The sequence below is a fragment of the Thamnophis sirtalis genome, unplaced genomic scaffold (assembly GCF_051295495.1).
Source record: "Thamnophis sirtalis isolate CommonGarterSnake01/CBP01778 unplaced genomic scaffold, rThaSir2_p1.2 scaffold_3, whole genome shotgun sequence".
NCBI lineage: Eukaryota > Metazoa > Chordata > Lepidosauria > Squamata > Natricidae > Thamnophis > Thamnophis sirtalis.
The window spans coordinates 3,538,115-3,555,444 of NW_028261383.1; positions in this window are offsets into that span (position 1 = coordinate 3,538,115).

The following is a 17,330-nucleotide window of genomic DNA, read 5'->3' on the forward strand; positions in this document are numbered from 1 at the left end:
CTTGAGAGACCGCCTCCTGCCAATTACCTCCTCGCGACCGATTAGATCACACAGATTAGGCCTCCTCCGAGTTCCATCTGCCAGCCAGTGCCGACTGGCAACTACGCGGAGGAGAGCCTTTTCAGTAGTAGCTCCGACCCTTTGGAACGACCTCCCTGTGGAGATTCGTACCCTCACCACCCTCCAGACCTTCCGCACAGCCCTTAAGATCTGGCTATCCCGCCAGGCCTGGGGTTAAAGATTGGGATCCGTCCCCACCCGAATGATGAATGAATGTTGCTTCTATTTTTAATTGTGTATTGTCTGTATATGTCATTACGTGTATCCCCTCCCTATAGGTTGTAAGCCACCCTGAGTCCCCTCAGGGAAAAGGGCAGCCTATAAATAAAAGCAAAAAACAAACATTTTTTTTTTTTACCATGTACATGGTTTCAACCTTTTAGAGACCCTCTTACATGAATTATGAGATCTGCTTTTGTTAATACGTCTTTCCATAATCCATTCCTTTTATACACATTTCCTGCATGGATCTCTTTCCAATATATTCACAGTGAAATACTATTTTTTTTAAAAAAAAATGAAGAATCAACACATTTCCTGCATGGATCTCTTTCCAATATATTCAAAGTGAATTACTTTTTTTTAAAAAAATGAAGAATCAACAAATATAAGAACTAATAGAAGATGAGTTTAGTTTAGTTTAGTTTATTGTCATTGCACATGGTACAATGAAATTAATTGCCATCTTTAGAAAGAAAAGGCAAAATTACTCTATTCTGATTGGTCCCAGTTTTCTCCAACAGGGGAGTTTGTGATCCTCCAGCAGTTGTTGTTTTTTTTAATTAAGTTTTTATTTATTTATTTTTAATACAGCTTTACACATATTATAGAAACAAAGTGTTGACTGGATCTTACCTTTTATATCCTCTTATTTACATAATTCATTTTAAATCATAACTTGGTTTTCGCTTTCAGCCAAATTATTTTCTTCCATTATTTCCATTTTAATACTCATTTTGTCTAAACAATATCTTCAATTGCCCCTTCAAAAATTGTATCAAATTATCATTTCATATTTCCCTATTGGTCTATTTTACTATAAACAATATATAGCCACTAGTTACGTTTTGACATAGAGAGCATTACTTTCAATTTTTTTCTACAATTAACAATGTATTATACTTTCTTTATTTATTAGCTGCACGACAATACCAATCATACTACTATTCCCTTTAATCTACTAATACAACTCTTTTCCTCCTTCTTTCTATTTTATCCATTTTCACAAATTCCACTTTTAATCATTTTTCTTCTTCCCCTTTCTTCTAACTTCTCTCCCCACCCACCCCTGTTTTTATGGCTGTGGTATCTTTTCTTCAGAATACTCATTTTTATTATTCTGGTATCTTTCCCCAGGGTTTTCCCTGTTCTCCTCCCCTTCTTTCTATCTTTTTTGGGTTTCTTTTTTAGGGGATCTCTCCCTTTGTAAATCCCAGCAAAATCATCTGTCTATATTTTATTTTCGAGTTCTCTTTCTTCCACCATATCTTGCTCCTTATTTGTGCCCTCTCTTACCCCCTCTTCTCCTATTTCTTGCCCTTTATTTTCTTTTCGATTTTCTATCTTTTTTTAACAAAACAATGTTTTATACGCACTTTTCAGCATCCCAAATAATTCCTCATACACCCACTTCTCCATTTTGCAAGTTTAACTATTTTTACAGATTTTTAAATTTTGGGGTTATGATCAGTGGTGGGATTCAAATAATTTAACAACTGGTTCTCTACCCTAATGATTTCTTCCAACAACCAGTTCACCAAGCTGCTCAGAAAGTTAACAATCGGTTCTCCCGAAGTGGTGCGAACCGGCTGAATCCCACCACTGCTTATGTCACATTTTATTGCACTTTTATGGCTTTCCAAATTCAATTGTTCAGTTTTAGCATTCATCTAGTCCAGTCTGCATTGAAGATTTTTACTCTTCCACAGCCATAAGCAATTGCTGCCAAACAATATTACAATAACAGATGACAGTTCCTGTAGCCAAAGTCACAGCTGCACTCTCACTAGGCGGTGAAATATTTTCTGCTCACTGGTAAAAATGGCTCTCTCCAAACCACAATACAATCCCACAGCTACCTGTCAATAGCTGTGTGATCCACCAGCAGTTGTGATTCACCCACATAAAAGACAAACTTGTAGCTTGAGACCGGGAAAATCTTCAGGGGATATATTTTTACTTTCTACCCATTCAAATCTCAGGGCTAGGGACAGATGAAGTCAGTTCTAAGATCTTGAAGGAAGTGGACTGACTGATCTTTCATCTTTGAAAAACCTGGAAACTGGTGTCATGCAAGACTATTCTTGGCAGGCATGTCTCATTGTTAGTCCAGCCATCCAAAACTACCACTAAGGAAGTGCTATACCAGATATTCTGACTGAGTAATTTTTTAAGGTTTTAATACATTTTTAATGGAGTAACCTCAGTATTTTAAAAAGCAAATGTGGGGTGAAGGGCAATAAGGTGTGGCGGTTATGAAGCTGGCTGAGAAAATGTACCCAAGGAAGGTTCCATCAACAATTCCTTTTATAAGAACCATGAACTATTTAATTTGGTCACAATGTTCTACTCTGAAAATTGGATTCACCAACATTTCAGTTAATGACTTAGATGAAAGGAGAGAGGGAATATATCTTCGAACTTGGGATGGACTTCTAACACTGTAGAAGATCAAAGGGGAAACTGAAGGCTTGGATGTTTCCATGAGGCTGCCTGAGTCAGGATAGGTTAAAATAAGGGTGTTTTAATGCTCATCTGGAAATACACTGAAATGAGTCTTGGAGGATTGATTTATCACATTTTGAAATAAACATCTCTAGAAGAAAAGAGGCATGAAAGCATGAAGGCCAGAATCTGAAATTCTGCAGAGACACACAATGCCTAGTTTGTAGACCAAACCAAGAGTTTTCTACATTAGGGCTTTCTTGCTCAGGACAGGACATATCTTTGCATTATTCCTTGTATTTGCCATTCACTGGACTAATTTCAAAGGTGACAGCTAGAAAACTCCCTGGAGAGAAAAGAAGAAATCCCCAGCACTTCCATAATTATAGGGGAGAAGTAGAGCGTCTGCCTTGGTTCCTTTGCAGACCGGAATTGAGCCTGTAAACAAGAACTCACTTCCAAAGACAGAAAAACATTCTCCCTCTTAGTGTGTGCCATATTTTTTTAGCTGTGCAGTTAACAAAATTTTGATGACTAATTTTTTACTGAACTTGATTTTGTTCTTAGGGACTTGCTACACTATTGCATCAATTTGTGTGTGTATGGTGATGCCCTTGAGCATTGGCTTTCAAAATAAAGTAAACTTTGGCTGTAACTCAGCAGAAAATTGTTTCATTTGTGTGCCATGTTCAGGCATTAAGTAATCCCCAGGGTTTCCTCTTTAACCAGTATGCCTACAAATGTCACATTTATTTTTCTTCAGCCATCAATGCCATCTATTCCCTCATCCCTTTTAAGGATGGAGCCTTCAAACCTTTCAATTCTTGATGACAGATTTAATTCTAGCTCTTCCCTATCATTTGGAACCATGTTAGATTGTTTCTCTTTTATTTCCCTCCAGAGAAATGTCTAACAATCTTTGAGTCCAATAGCTGGTTGAATTACTCAGAGACCTCTTGTGACAGGGAGAATTATCATCAAAGTTTCAGCTCTGCTCTTTGGCTGAGTCTTCCAGGAGACTTATGGCAGACACAGGGAGTCAGATGCAGTTCACTTCTTGATCTGACCTGGAAGGCCCTAATTGACACTCCCTTTCCTGCTTGAGAATTTGGCTTTAGGCAAAAAGTGTCACTGGATCAGTTCAGATTCTGTCTAGATTCCTTGAGCCTATCTTATGGAATATTGGCTATTCCTGCCATCTTAATATCATCTGAAAATTCAATGACTTCCCCATCCATCCCCTCATGTAAATTGTTTATGAAGATGTTGAAGAATACAGGGCCTAAAAATGAAGTTTGCAGTACTCCACAGTTTACTTCCCTCCATGAAGATTTATTGTCATTAAGAACTACACACTGAGTATGATTTACAGCCAGTTACAAATCCATCTGATAGTGATGCTGTCTATCCTACATTTTTCTAGTTTATCAAGAAATAGGTTGTGATCTATTTTGTTAAATGCCTTGCTGACTTCTAGGTATAATATGTCCACAGCATTTTAGTTTATTAGAAAATATTATAACCCTCCCCTCAAATAAAAACAGCCATTTCTCCTATGAACTGAATAAGAAAGAAAACTCAAGACAAAAAAATAAAAAGCCTTTTTTTGGGGGGAAAAGGAAACCCAGCCACTCAGTCTGAAGAATAGCCTTAAGTGGGTCTTGTTAATAAGCCTATTCACAAGCAGATACATTGTAGTTAGTGGTGGGTTGCCAATTTTTTTACTACTGGTTAGGGTGTGCTCACATGCACAGAAGTGTCCGGGAGGGTGGGCGGAGCCTCCCACCACTGTTACTAGAGGTTCGCCCAATTTGGGCCGAACCGGGAACAACTCACCTAAGGAGAATTACTCCAACAAAATCCCCACATCAAATATCATCAAAACCACCTAAATTTCAATAGTTCCAAAAGGTATGGCCCGCTACGGGCATACTGGGAGCAGAGGCCACTGGAATGGTGTTTCGGTGGGCCCACCCACCTGCCCATGTTCTTTACCTGTTTTTAAGCCAACCAGGCCATTTGCACACATGTGCGCAGCATACAGCACCTGTGAGACCTTTGCCGAGCAGCTGAAGCATCGCAGGTGATGGCATGCGCATGTGTGTGCAGCCGCATGTCCGAGGTGAGTGCCAAGCTCTATCACAGTGTACTGGTTGCAATGGGATCTGAAACCCACCACTGGGCCATATCCATCTTAGTTTCATCCCACACTAGAAGTTTCCATTCACTTACAAGGCCTCTTTCCTGGTTGAACACAGTTGGCTCATAAAACGATCTCCTCATATAATGTGCATATCAAAAGCAGGAGACATCCATTCCTTAAAGCTTCCCATAGGCTGCTCCTTGGGATCAAGTCAAATGTTGGAAAATCAAGACTGTGACTACTCATTGTATTTTTCAGCAAGTAATACAAATATCAGCCAGAGATGTTTGGGTCTCTAATGTTCTCCTCAATAGCCCAAGTATTCAAGATACAGATCCCCTGCATCTAACTTGACAATTGAACTTCATAGGTGGGTTGGTCTATAGCTGGCTGGATTATTTCTCTCACCATGTTTATACAAGGGTACAACAATATTAATCTGGAATTGTGGCTTTATCATTAATTCAGAAAAATAGGGATGTTAGATTTCACAGCTCTGCTAGCTTTATGTCAATTCCCAGGATATTGCCACTTTTAGTTAGGCCTATTTGGTGGATCCACAAAAAAAAAAAAAAAAAAAAAACCCAAACTCTTTGCAAACCTCACTGGATCCATCTGGTTTGGGCCGATAAATAGACCCTGATTCCCTGCAGGGACATGCACATGTGCAAGCTCTCGGAATGTCCAAATACCTCCGTGCTCCAGCGGGATAGAAGAAAGAACTGCCCGAAAAACATCTGATTACTAGCAGCGAGCCCCGCAAGGAAGGAGCCATCTGGTAAAATATGACTTGGGGACCTCGGCCAGTCGATTTGGCTTCTTTGGTGGGTTTCTAGCCTGTTTGGCTGCCGTAGGGCCTTTTTCCATTTTAGCAGCGAGGACGGTGGCGCCGTGCTGACAGCGCCGTCCCCGGTGGCTTCGAATAACCCTGGTGTTTTCCAGCGTGGTTTTTGGATGTGGGACTTTATTTCTGGACTAGACAAACTCAGGAGAATCCTTGGAGCCGTACTAATATCATCCCACCAACAAGGGGGTGGTCATCTAGATGGCATTGAGTGGAATCAAGCGGCTGGCCTGGCTACTGCCGCCTCGGCTCTACCCCCTCCCCCCTCACATGCTCTCATCGTATCTTGGTTTGCGGCATCCTGGCGGCCTCTGTCTTTACTCTCTTCGAAGTGGGAGAGCCCCCAGAGTTTTTCAGAACTACTTTGGCCCGCAGTCAACTTCCTCAGAGTGGATTGGTGTGACTTATGTGGCGCTGGATGGAGGAGTCAGCTATTTCTACGATCCTTCCAGGCATTCCCCCCCCCCCACTCCATTTGAATGGACTGGCTTTACATTGTGGCTTTTTCTCTGCCCTGTTATGGTTGCAAAGCTTCTACACCTTATTAAAGCCTATTACTCGCACCATCTGGCTCTCCCTGCCTTTGTTTATGTTAATGGACCTTGGACTGCCTATGGATTTTGGACCTTGGACTCTGGACCCCTGGATTTCCAGACTTTTCTACCGTGTTTCCCTGTTCCGACTATTGCTGCCTACCATTACCTTAAGGACACTATCTCTAGACTGGACCTTCCTGCGAACCCACCCACAAATTTAGCTGAACTTGCACATTTTTTAATCATCTGCGCAATTTTCTTTTCATATGGGGAGTGTATGTGGTACGTATGTGTTGGTTGAATGATCCCACAGTTTTTAAAATTAATGAACATTTTAGCTATTGTATTGTATTAATTGTATTTTTTTAGTGGGGTATGTATGGGCAGAATGCTTGGCCGGTATGGATGGGAGGACTGAGAGCACAGTCCAGAGCCCCCACCACTGAGTGCACTAGCAGAAGTGGATGGGGGCCCGGTTCTGCCACTCACCCTAGAATGTGTGGCATGAATGGCCTGCCGGGGAGAACGGAGGCTTCGGGAGGGGAACTGGGGTCTACGGGTGCGGGGATGGGCTGGTCATAGTTGGGAGAGGCAGGTTTGACGGGAGCTATAGGGCTAGCCATTACCGGGGAAGGAGGGTTCGCTACGTCACAGCAATCCCTCCTTCCGGCCCTGTTAGCTCCATTCCAGGACCAGATGGTGAGAGTTGTCAGGGCCCTGGTCTTAGGCTGCTGTTGCTAAATGCCAGGTCTGTGGTTCACAAAGCTCCCTCATCTGGGACCTAATATTAGACGAGGGGGAAGACCTGGCATGTATTACTGAGACCTGGCTGGGCCAGGAGGGAGGAGTCCCCCTCACTGAAATGTGCCCAGAGGGGTTTCAGGTGCTACATCAGCCGCGACACCAGACAAGGGGGGGAGTGGCAGTGTCTGAGAGTCCCTAGTTCCTCGTAGGATCCCTGCTCCGGAGATTGTCGGATGTGAGTCCCTTCTGGTTAAGTTGGACCTTGGGGGTCAAATGGGTTTGCTGCTAATGTACCTACCTCCCAACAGCGTTACAACAGCCCTGCCTGTGCTCCTCGAGTCAGTAGCCGAGCTGGCGGTTGAGTTCCCCAGGCTTATAGTGCTGGGGGATTTCAACCTGCTGTTGCTCGGTGAATGCTCTGATGGAGCACAAGAGTTCATGGCTTCCATGACAGCCATGGACTTGACCGAGGTAATTCAGGGTCCGACTCATTCAGCGGGGCACACGCTCCACCTCGTGTTTCTCTCGGAGCAGTGGAGACGTGATCTTGATTTGAAGGGCATTAAGATCTTGCCCTTGTCATGGTCAGATCACTTCCTACTGAGGCTCGACTTTTGGTAACCAATCCCCCACTGTAGGGAGGGGGAACTGATTAGGTGTTTCCACCCCAGGCGCCTGATGGATCCTATGGGATTTCAGACGGCACTTGGTGAGATACCTGACTCTCTGGCCCACAGTCCGGCAGAGTCCTTTGTCGCTGCTTGGAATATAGCAGTGGCGGAGGCTCTAAACCGGATTGTGCCTTTACGGCCTCTCCGTGGCAGTGGATCCAGGAGGGCTCCTTGGTTCACTGAGGAACTCCGGGAGATGAAGCGCCAAAAGAGACGCCTAGAGCGATGCTGGAGGGCTAGTAACTCCAAATCCGACCGAACACAATTAAGAGCCTTTATTAGGACTTATCTAGTGGTGATACGGGCGGCAAAATGTGCGCATTTTTCCGCTCTTATTGCATCCGCATAATCTCGCCCAGCCGCCCTGTTTAGGATAGCCTGCTCCCTCTTGAAAGGGAGGGATGCGGACGAACCCTTACAAGGTAGAGCTGAGGAATTTGTTCACTTTCTGTCGGATAAAATCACTCGGATCCGGACGGACCTGGACTCCACTTGGACGGTTCCAGCCGAGGCGCCTGGGGAAGGTCCTGATCGGATTTTATGGAGCGAGTTTCAATTTGTCGTTCCTGAGGAAGTGGACAAGGCCATGGGAGTGGTGAGTGCCTCCACCTGTTTACTGGACCCATGTTCCTCCTGGCTGGTCTTGACCAGCAGGGAGGTGACACGTGGCTGGCTCCAGAGGATTGTTAACACCTCTCTTCTGGAGGGATCCTTTCTGCATCCTCTAAAGGATGCAGTGGTGAGACCCCTCCTTAAGAAACCATCCCTGGACCCAGCCATTTTAAACAACTATTGCCCAGTCTCCAACCTCCCGTTCATAGGGAAAGTTGTTGAGAAGGTGGTGGCCTTTCAACTCCGGCGGACCTTGGATGAAGCAGATTATCTGGATCCCTTTCAGTCAGGTTTCAGGCCTGGTTACGGCACTGATTGGTCGCGCTGATCGATGGTCTCTGGAGGGCCAGGGATAGAGGATATTCCTCTATCCTAGTGGTTCTTGATCTCTCAGCGGCCTTCGATACCATCGACCATGGTATCCTTCTGTGATGGTTGCGGGAGGTGGGAGTGGGAGGCACCATCCACCGGTGGTTCTCCTCCTACCTCTCGGACAGGTAGCAGTCAGTGTTGGTTGGAGGACAGAGGTCGACCCCTAGGCCCCTGAAATATGGGGTGCCGCAGGGTTCAGTCCTGTCCTCCCTCCTATTTAACATCTACATGAAGCCGCTGGGTGAGATCATACGTCGGCACGGGATCAAATATCATCAATATGCGGACGATACTCAATTGTATCTGTCTACCCCGTGCCAACTCAGCGAATCAGTGGAAGTGATGTGCCAGTGCCTGGAGGCTGTCAGGGTCTGGATGGGAGTGAACAAGCTTGCTGCTTAAATCTTATTGGAAGGGATCATGAGGTTTAGGAAGGGAACGGGAGAGTCTACAGAAGATCGGGGTAAATAGCAAAGAAGTAAGAGACGAGAATAAAATATAGATAGAATGATTTATACTATTTAAGCATAGATAAAGATGGGGGGCTGAGATCAACACAAAGAGTGGTTTCTTTTTTTCTTTTTTCTCTTTTCTCTTTTCTTTTCTTCCTTTTTTTTTCTTTCTCTGCTTTTCTTTTTCTTTTGATATATTACTTTTATTTTTTAATCCATATGTATACAAGATATTTTAGATAGAAGGTAGTGCCAGGTGTGGGCCCTGGGAAGCCGGGAGGATTAGGGATGGGGATTGTGGGGGGTGGGGTGGGGGGGTGTTAACATAGTCTTAATAAGAACAAGAATGTATTTATATACGGTGGTTCTTTTTTTTTTTAATATTATTATTATTATTATTATTTTTTCCTTGGTTCACTTTACTTTTATTAGATCAAACAACACTCGAATAAAGGCATACACCAAGGAGGGAGGTAGAGGGAAGGAAGAGGGAGGAGTAAGGAAGGAGTAAGGGGAATGTAAGGAGTATGTAAGGAGGGTGTCTGGGGAGTAAGGGGAGAAGGAAGGTTTGAGGGGAAAGGGAAGTAGGAGCGGAGTGTTAGAGGGAGAAAGGAAAGTTGGAGGGGGTAGATGGGGTGTATGGAGGATGCAAGGGTTAGGTGGGGTTGTGAATGATGAGTTGTGTTTCCTTTTTATTTGTTCGTTTTATTCCTTTTTTCTTTTTTTTTCTTCTTTTCTTATAGTAAATACCCTGTGTATAAATGATTGCAAATGGAATGTGAAAATTGAAAAATTGAATAAAATATTTTATAAAAAAAAAAAAAAAAAGCTTGCACTCAATCCAGATAAGACCGAGTGGCTATTGATGTTGCCTCCCAAGGTTAGTCCAGACATTCCACCTCTTAGCCTGGGGGGTGAAATTATATACCCCTCAGAGAGGGCCCACAATTTGGGTGTCCTCCTGGATCCACAGCTGACGTTAGAACACCATCTCTCGGCTGTGACCAGGGGGGCTTTCGCCCAGGTTTGCCTGATGCACCAATTGCAGCCCTACCTGGACCTGGAGGCACTTTGAATAGTCACTCATGCCCTCGTCACCTCAAGACTGGATTACTGTAACACGCTCTACATGGGGCGGCCCCTGAAGAGTGTTTGAAGACTACAGCTTGTCCAGAATGCAGCTGCGCGAGTGATATGGGGTATATCTAGATATACCCATGTTACACCTATCCTCCGTGAGCTGCACTGGCTCCCCATTGGTCTCCGGACATGCTTCAAGGTGCTAGTCATTACTTTTAAAGCCCTACATGGTTTAGGACCTGGCTACCTGAAAGACTGCCTCCTGCCGCTTACCTCCCAATGACCAACAAGATTGCATAGGTTGGGCCTCCTCTGGGTGCCATCAACCGGACAATGCCGGCTGGCGGCTCCCCGAGGGAGGGCCTTTTCTGTTGCTGCGCCAGCCCTGTGGAATGATCTACCTGCTGAGATCCGGACCCTTACCACTCTCCCAGCCTTCCGTAAAGCCACCAAGACCTGGCTGTTCGGGCAGGCCTTGGGCTGTTGATTGATATCCAGCCCCGCTTAGATGGAATGGATGATGTGGAATTTTAATATTGTATTTTCTATTTCAAAATTTTAAATGTTTCTTTGTCTTGTTGTGAGCCGCCCAGAGTCCCAATGGGAGTGGGTGGCATACAAATTTTATTTAACTTGGAAACTTGGAAACATGCGAGACCAGTGAACTGAAAAAACCCCAGGAGCAATCTGTCCATGATGGTGGGCTGATATTCATGCCTTCCATTGCCAGTTCATGTCTCAAATGCCCTGAGACAAAAAATCCAGACCTGGGTGAAGCCTCTTGCCTGCATGTAACAAGCCATGAGTGACAAGAGCTACCCTTCCTCCTTCTCCTGGGACACAGCCATAAACTTTAAAAAGGTCTTCTACTCAGTCAGAAATAGGGGCTTCTCAAAAATGGCAGATATCGTCATGGATCAGCCTTATTAAGTATCAATCTGCCATTCAAAAGTAACAGCAGAATCCAAAGCTACCAGAAATCTTGATAAGGAGGCAATTCTAGTAGAAGCCCAGGGCCATACAGTGGGATTATTTTGAAATACTAAACCCAATATTCCCAAGAATAGGTCACCCTCTGCCCATTGCCATCAGATGATCCTGCTTATCTCCTAACCTTCCAGCTGAACTCTTATCTCTACCTTCTAGGCAAGAGTTCACATGCCTTTATACCCACCAGAATAAGAGAAGTAATTTGCCCAATAACCAACCCAGATAAACCAGGAATACAGGAACTCTCAACCAAACCTTCCAAGCATTTTGCAGTCTTTTGAGAGCCTTACTAAGTGAGTACATGCAACAAGAAGAAGGATACCAAGCAGGGGTGAGCTGCTGCTGGAGTTGCTGCCGGTTCGCTTCATGTACACTTTCATGTGCAGTACAATGCAAATTGTTCTGAGCTTGTGCAAGGGCCATTAAAAGGTAATAATAACCTTGTTGCCAATGGCACCAGAGACTGGGGAACCGGTTCAGGGGCGTGGCAAGCCTAGGTTACTGCTGGTTAGGGTGATACAGCCCAAAATACCATAACTGGTATGCCCAAACTGGTGTGAACAGTAGCAACCCACCTCTGGTACCAGGTCCCTAAAAACCAATTTCATGGTAGATGTTTTAAAAAATCAAGTCACACTATTCAACATACTGTGGGCTCCATCACCATTTTAGATGTGGGCCTCATAATCCATGGTGTATTTAATAAACTAAGAAGATTCAGAATATAAATTTCTCATTGACTTATATGAAAATGGAAAGGGGGATACACAGAGTATAAATTAAAAAAAAGAAACTTCTATCCACTCTATTACTTTCTCCCTATTTACCCAATGATACAGTCCATAGGCTTTCACTCTCTGGTCTCTTACTCAGCTCTCATCCATACTTTTCTGAGTTTCCCATGCTTCTTGAGTTGTTTCCCCCTTTAGGATTTTCATCCATGAAACCTTTTCTGGGCTCTCTCTAAATTTATTAAAATCAAGCTCTTTTAAAGTTTAAGACATTGGTTGGATTATTTTCTATTGCTTATTTTTGGATTATATTGAATTCCAATATGATATGGTCACTTTTTCCCCTTTTATATTGAGCCATATACATTCTGGAGGTATTTTATCTTTGATCAAGTGCAATTCTGTAGATATATAGTGATATATTAAATATCCACCTCCTCTTTTTGTAGACTGTTTCTTTTGAACAAATTGTATTGTTCAATTTGTATTTCCATCAGTATATTCCAGTCATGGATGTCTATAATCCATAATCCATACAAGAGCCGAGGTTGCGCAGTGGTTAGAGTGCAGCACTGCAGGCCACTTCAGCTGACTGTTATCTGCAGTTTAGTGGTTCTAATCTCACCGGCTCAAGGTAGACTCAGCCTTCCATCCTTCTGAGGTGGGTGAAATGAGGACCCAGACTGTGGGGGCGATATGCTGACTCTGCAAACTGCTTAGAGAGGGCTGAAAGCCCTATGAAGTGGTATATAAGTCTAACTGCTATTGCTATAATGAATAATGAAAATTCAGAGCCCATGGTAACAAACTGTTGTTAAGTCTGCAATATCTCACCTGTTGTGGCCCAGCAGGAGCTGTTGGAGCTGCCACCAGACTCCGATAGTGTGGGGCCCTATGAGTTGGCTCTGGAGGATATGGAGGACCCTGGACAGGGCACAGAGAGGCTGGTTGGCCACCAGGAGGTGCCTGAGCCTTGGACCAGTGGGGAGGAGACAAGGGAGAGTGAGCCTGAATCCAGCAGTGAGTTGTTCCTGGATGCCCGGCATCGAAGAGCTAATAGGTGTAAGGAACAGTTGTGCAGTTATAGGAGGTAATTGCACTCAGATGGTGGTCATTATGCTCCTCTCCAGACTATAAAAAGACTACTTGTGCACACGCCCCTCTTTGCAGAAGTCAACACATTGACTAAAAGTTGGAGAACTTTTGTAACTACCTTGGCAAGCTGGATTGCTCCAAGGTTTGTTTGAGTTGCTGCCAAGGTCCTTATCTGTTTGTTATGCTTGGCTTTCAGCCACCAAGGTTTTGGTTTCTTGCTGTTAAAATACATTCCAGTTAAGCTTGTCTTGGCATATGTTACTGGATGGAGGAGAGGGTCAGAACACTCACCCATATTTACTCTTCAGAAAACCACCACCAAAGGAGCCCATGCAAATTGTTCTTAATTTTTTTTTAAATTTAACAATTTAATATAATAATCTTTGTAGAGTAAAATGTCAACGTTAATGTCATCTTCTCATTCTTTTTCAAATCAGTTCTCCTCTACATCTAGCCATACTCAATATCCATGGGAAGAAATCCAGCTCTGAAATATCTGAACTGGCTTTCAATACACAGAGGAGGTATTAGAGCGTTAGGAATCACATTGAACTGCATACTGTATAAACATATTTTTAGAGAAATTATTTGAAAATTGTATCTTAAAACAGATAAGCTTCAAATTATGATAAAATTTAGAAAAAGATTACAAACTGGTATTCTGTAAAACATTTACACATTACCAATGCACTGATTCCCAAATGAAGAGTTTAACCTTGGCAGCAAGTATTTACGCTGACTTTTTAGACCCGTTAACATTTTGTATAGAAAAATGATTTCCCCCTACTATCTATGTTTTTAAACATACGTCAATATATGCTTAAGGAGAGAGAAGTCCAGAGATACAGTATAATAAACCAAAAAGATTATTACTAGAGCAATATATATGCCTATAGTCACTGAATTCAATCTACTCTCTTATACAAGACTGTAAATTAGAAATTAGCTCAGCTATACCTATTTTTTTAAAAAAACTTTCACACCAGTCTTTGAAAACTAATTAATGTTATACATGATTTGAAGGAAATTGACACATATATATGATTAACAATCTCAAATACAAAAGACAACCTGGCCACATTACTTGGTGTTCCTACAGATGCATCAGCAAAAGAGAGTTTCTCCAGATTGGTCAATGGTGCAGACAGTGGCAAGCTCAAATGCTATCTATTTATCCAGGACCAAGAAGGGATGAGGATGGCAGAAAACTAGGAAGATGCAGCCATGATATAGCCCAGAAAAAATGACCCATCGAGGCACACATATTTCTGACAATTTGAGAAACAATGTGATGATTACATTGAAAAGGTTCTCCTTACAAACTTCCATTTTAAGAAGAAGAACAGATCTTCTGGATAAAGCAAGGGTCCATCTTCATTTCCCAGTGACCACTCAAGTAAAAGAGCCAAGGTGGCGCAGTGGTTAAAGTGCTGTACTGCAGCCACTTCAGCTGACTGTTATCTGCAGTTCGGCAGTTCAAATCTCACCGGCTCAGGGTTGACTCAGCCTTCCATCCTTCCGAGGTAGGTAAAATGAGGACCCAGACTGTGGGGGTGATATGCTGACTCTGTAAACCGCTTAGAGAGGGCTGAAAGCCCTATGAAGCGGTATATAAGTCTAACTGCTATTTAATTCTGGAGTGTCGACCTGTCAGAGTTTGTTGCATAAATTCAAATTCAGGAGCACATACAGATAACTGATTCAGCTGGATTCATTAACTTCTTTATATACATAGGAATAGGTGAATAAATGTACAATACCAACAGGTGGTTCTTCCAAATAAACACAAGGCAGGAGAGTTACAGGCAAACACAAGCTGTTCATAGGTGTATTCTACTAGTTTGCACCAATTCAGGTGAAGCAGTAGTGGCAGTGGCGTGAGGCCCTACCTACCCACCAAGATGTCATCACAGACCTTCTTCTCATGCCGAGACATGGATGCGTGCTCATGCTACCAAACCAGTAGTGAAGAAAAGAGGATATCATTAACGAGACAATTAGTTTCATATCAGCATACAAGCCCAGACAGAATGCTTGTTTCCTTCTCAGAGCAGCAGATTGCTTAAGTTTCTGTTTCAATTCTCTGCACAGATTCAGATCTGTTTAAGCTCCCATTGGCTGACTTAGCTTCTATGCCTATTCATTGGCTGACCTTGTTCCCATGTCTCTCCCAGGCATGAATATATTCACAAATATTGTAACACAACCATCAGAAGAAGGAGATGTATGAATAAGCCTGACTGAGTGTTTATGTCCAATCTCACCTTCCTCATACCAGGTTCATGGGACACTCCATCACCCCATTCTGTAGGGATTATTTTGCAGAAATCTTAAAAAAAACTGTATTTTGGCTCTTTTTTTAACTTCTAACTAATGAATTAATTGATGGTTTGTATAATTCAAATTATCCTCCTCCTAACTTGGTTGAAAGGATTTTTTTTCCATTTAGTGATGATGCTGAGATCTTGAGTTCAATGCTACAAAGAGCTCCAACTGCAGATAAAATATGACAAAATTAAAATAACAGATCTTTGAGAGAAAACTGCCTCCCCAAATATTTCTGGCATATAAAGAAGATTCACAGTGCACAGGAATCATTTTTTTTTTGGTGGTGTAGCATTTCAGGCCACAAGCTAAGATCATAGAACAGATACGGTAATCCAACTGCTCAGGAGATCTTAGTGGTCAATTTGCAATTCTACCAAACAAGATAGGGAACATTATTTTCCAGCCATACTTTCGGCAGTGATGAGAGCAAAACCAGGTCTAGCTAATTCCTGTGCAAAACCACATAATTAAAGTATAGGATTCTCCTTCTCGCTATTAGAGCAGGCCACATTGTCCAATTGAGTCTCATTATATTGTTATGAGAAAAAATATTTGACTTTGGCAAACACTTTTTCAAGTATCCTTAGCTCTCATGGTGGTTGTGTTGATGTCTGGAGGCTACATTCCATCTCCCCCTTCCTTCCCCCCTAGTTTGTTGACAAGCTGAGAAGTGATAATGGTTGCAACAGCAAAAGTGCACTTTGAACTGGACAAACAAATTGTTTTTGTTTTTTTTACTTTTGTCCTGTTGGAACAGGTTGAGAGTGAAAATTTCTCTGCCTCACATCTCCACTTTTGCTCTGGTTGTAAGCTGCTCCTTTGTATTCAGGTCTGGCCTCAAAAGAATTATGTAGCACTTAGGGATGAAGATGCAGACCAGCAGTCCAGCACTGGAGGCCAAGATGGAGAAGACCTGAACAGCCACCATGTATTTTCCTTTGGTACTCAGGTAGGTGGGCACAAAAGTCACCCAGACACTGCAGAAGACCAGCATGCTGAAGGTGATCAGCTTGGCTTCATTGAAGGCCCCGGGAAGATTCCTGGCCAGGGAAGCTACAGTGAAGCAGATGGAAGCCAGAAAGCCCATGTAGCCGAGGGTGATATAGAACATGATAGCAGCCCCTTCATTACATTGCAGGATGATCTCCCCAGGCTGGGAGTGGAAGTCAGAGTCAGGGAATGGAGGAGAAACTCCAAGCCAGATAAAGGAGATGACAATTTGGACAGCAGAACAAGAAATTATGATTGAGTTGGCCAAGCTCTTCCCCAACCATCTCTTCGCTTGGTTTCCTGGTTTTATGGCCAGGAAAGCCAGCACCACTGTAATTGTTTTGGCCAAAACTGAAGAAATGGCCATTGAGAAGCTGATGCTGAAAACCATTTGTCGGAGAAGGCAGGTGGCTTTTCTTGGTTGACCAATGAAAAGGAAAGGAGATAAGAAGCAAAGCAGGAGGGAGACCAAGAGGATGTAAGAGAGGTCTCGGTTGTTTGCTTTGACAATGGGAGTTTCTAGGTATTTTATGAATATGATTAAGACAAGGCCTGTGGTTAGGAACAAGAGTAGGACAATTGAGAGCAAGATGATGCCCAGATACTCCTTATAAGACAGAAAGGATATAATTTTGGGTATACATTGAACTCGATCCTCATTTGGATATTTATCATTTGGACACTTGGTACATTTTTCTGTATCTGTAAAAACCAAAAAGCACATTTGTTTAATATTCTGTCCTTTTACCATTCAGGAAATACTTTCTTGGGGCAACAACTGATCTGTACCTTTTATCATCTCCACAGAAGACAAGAAGGTTATCATTTTTCCAAATAATGTAGTGGTAATATCTATGAGATTGGGGAAAGTTCTTGGACCCAAATGATTTCCTGTGTTGTGTGCAGAATCTGCATAGTAACCCATATTATTTGAGATAAACAATGCTTCAGCTAATCCTTGTAGGCACACTTCCTAGCATTTCTTAATGTACTGAACCCAAAGGAATATTTCATTTGG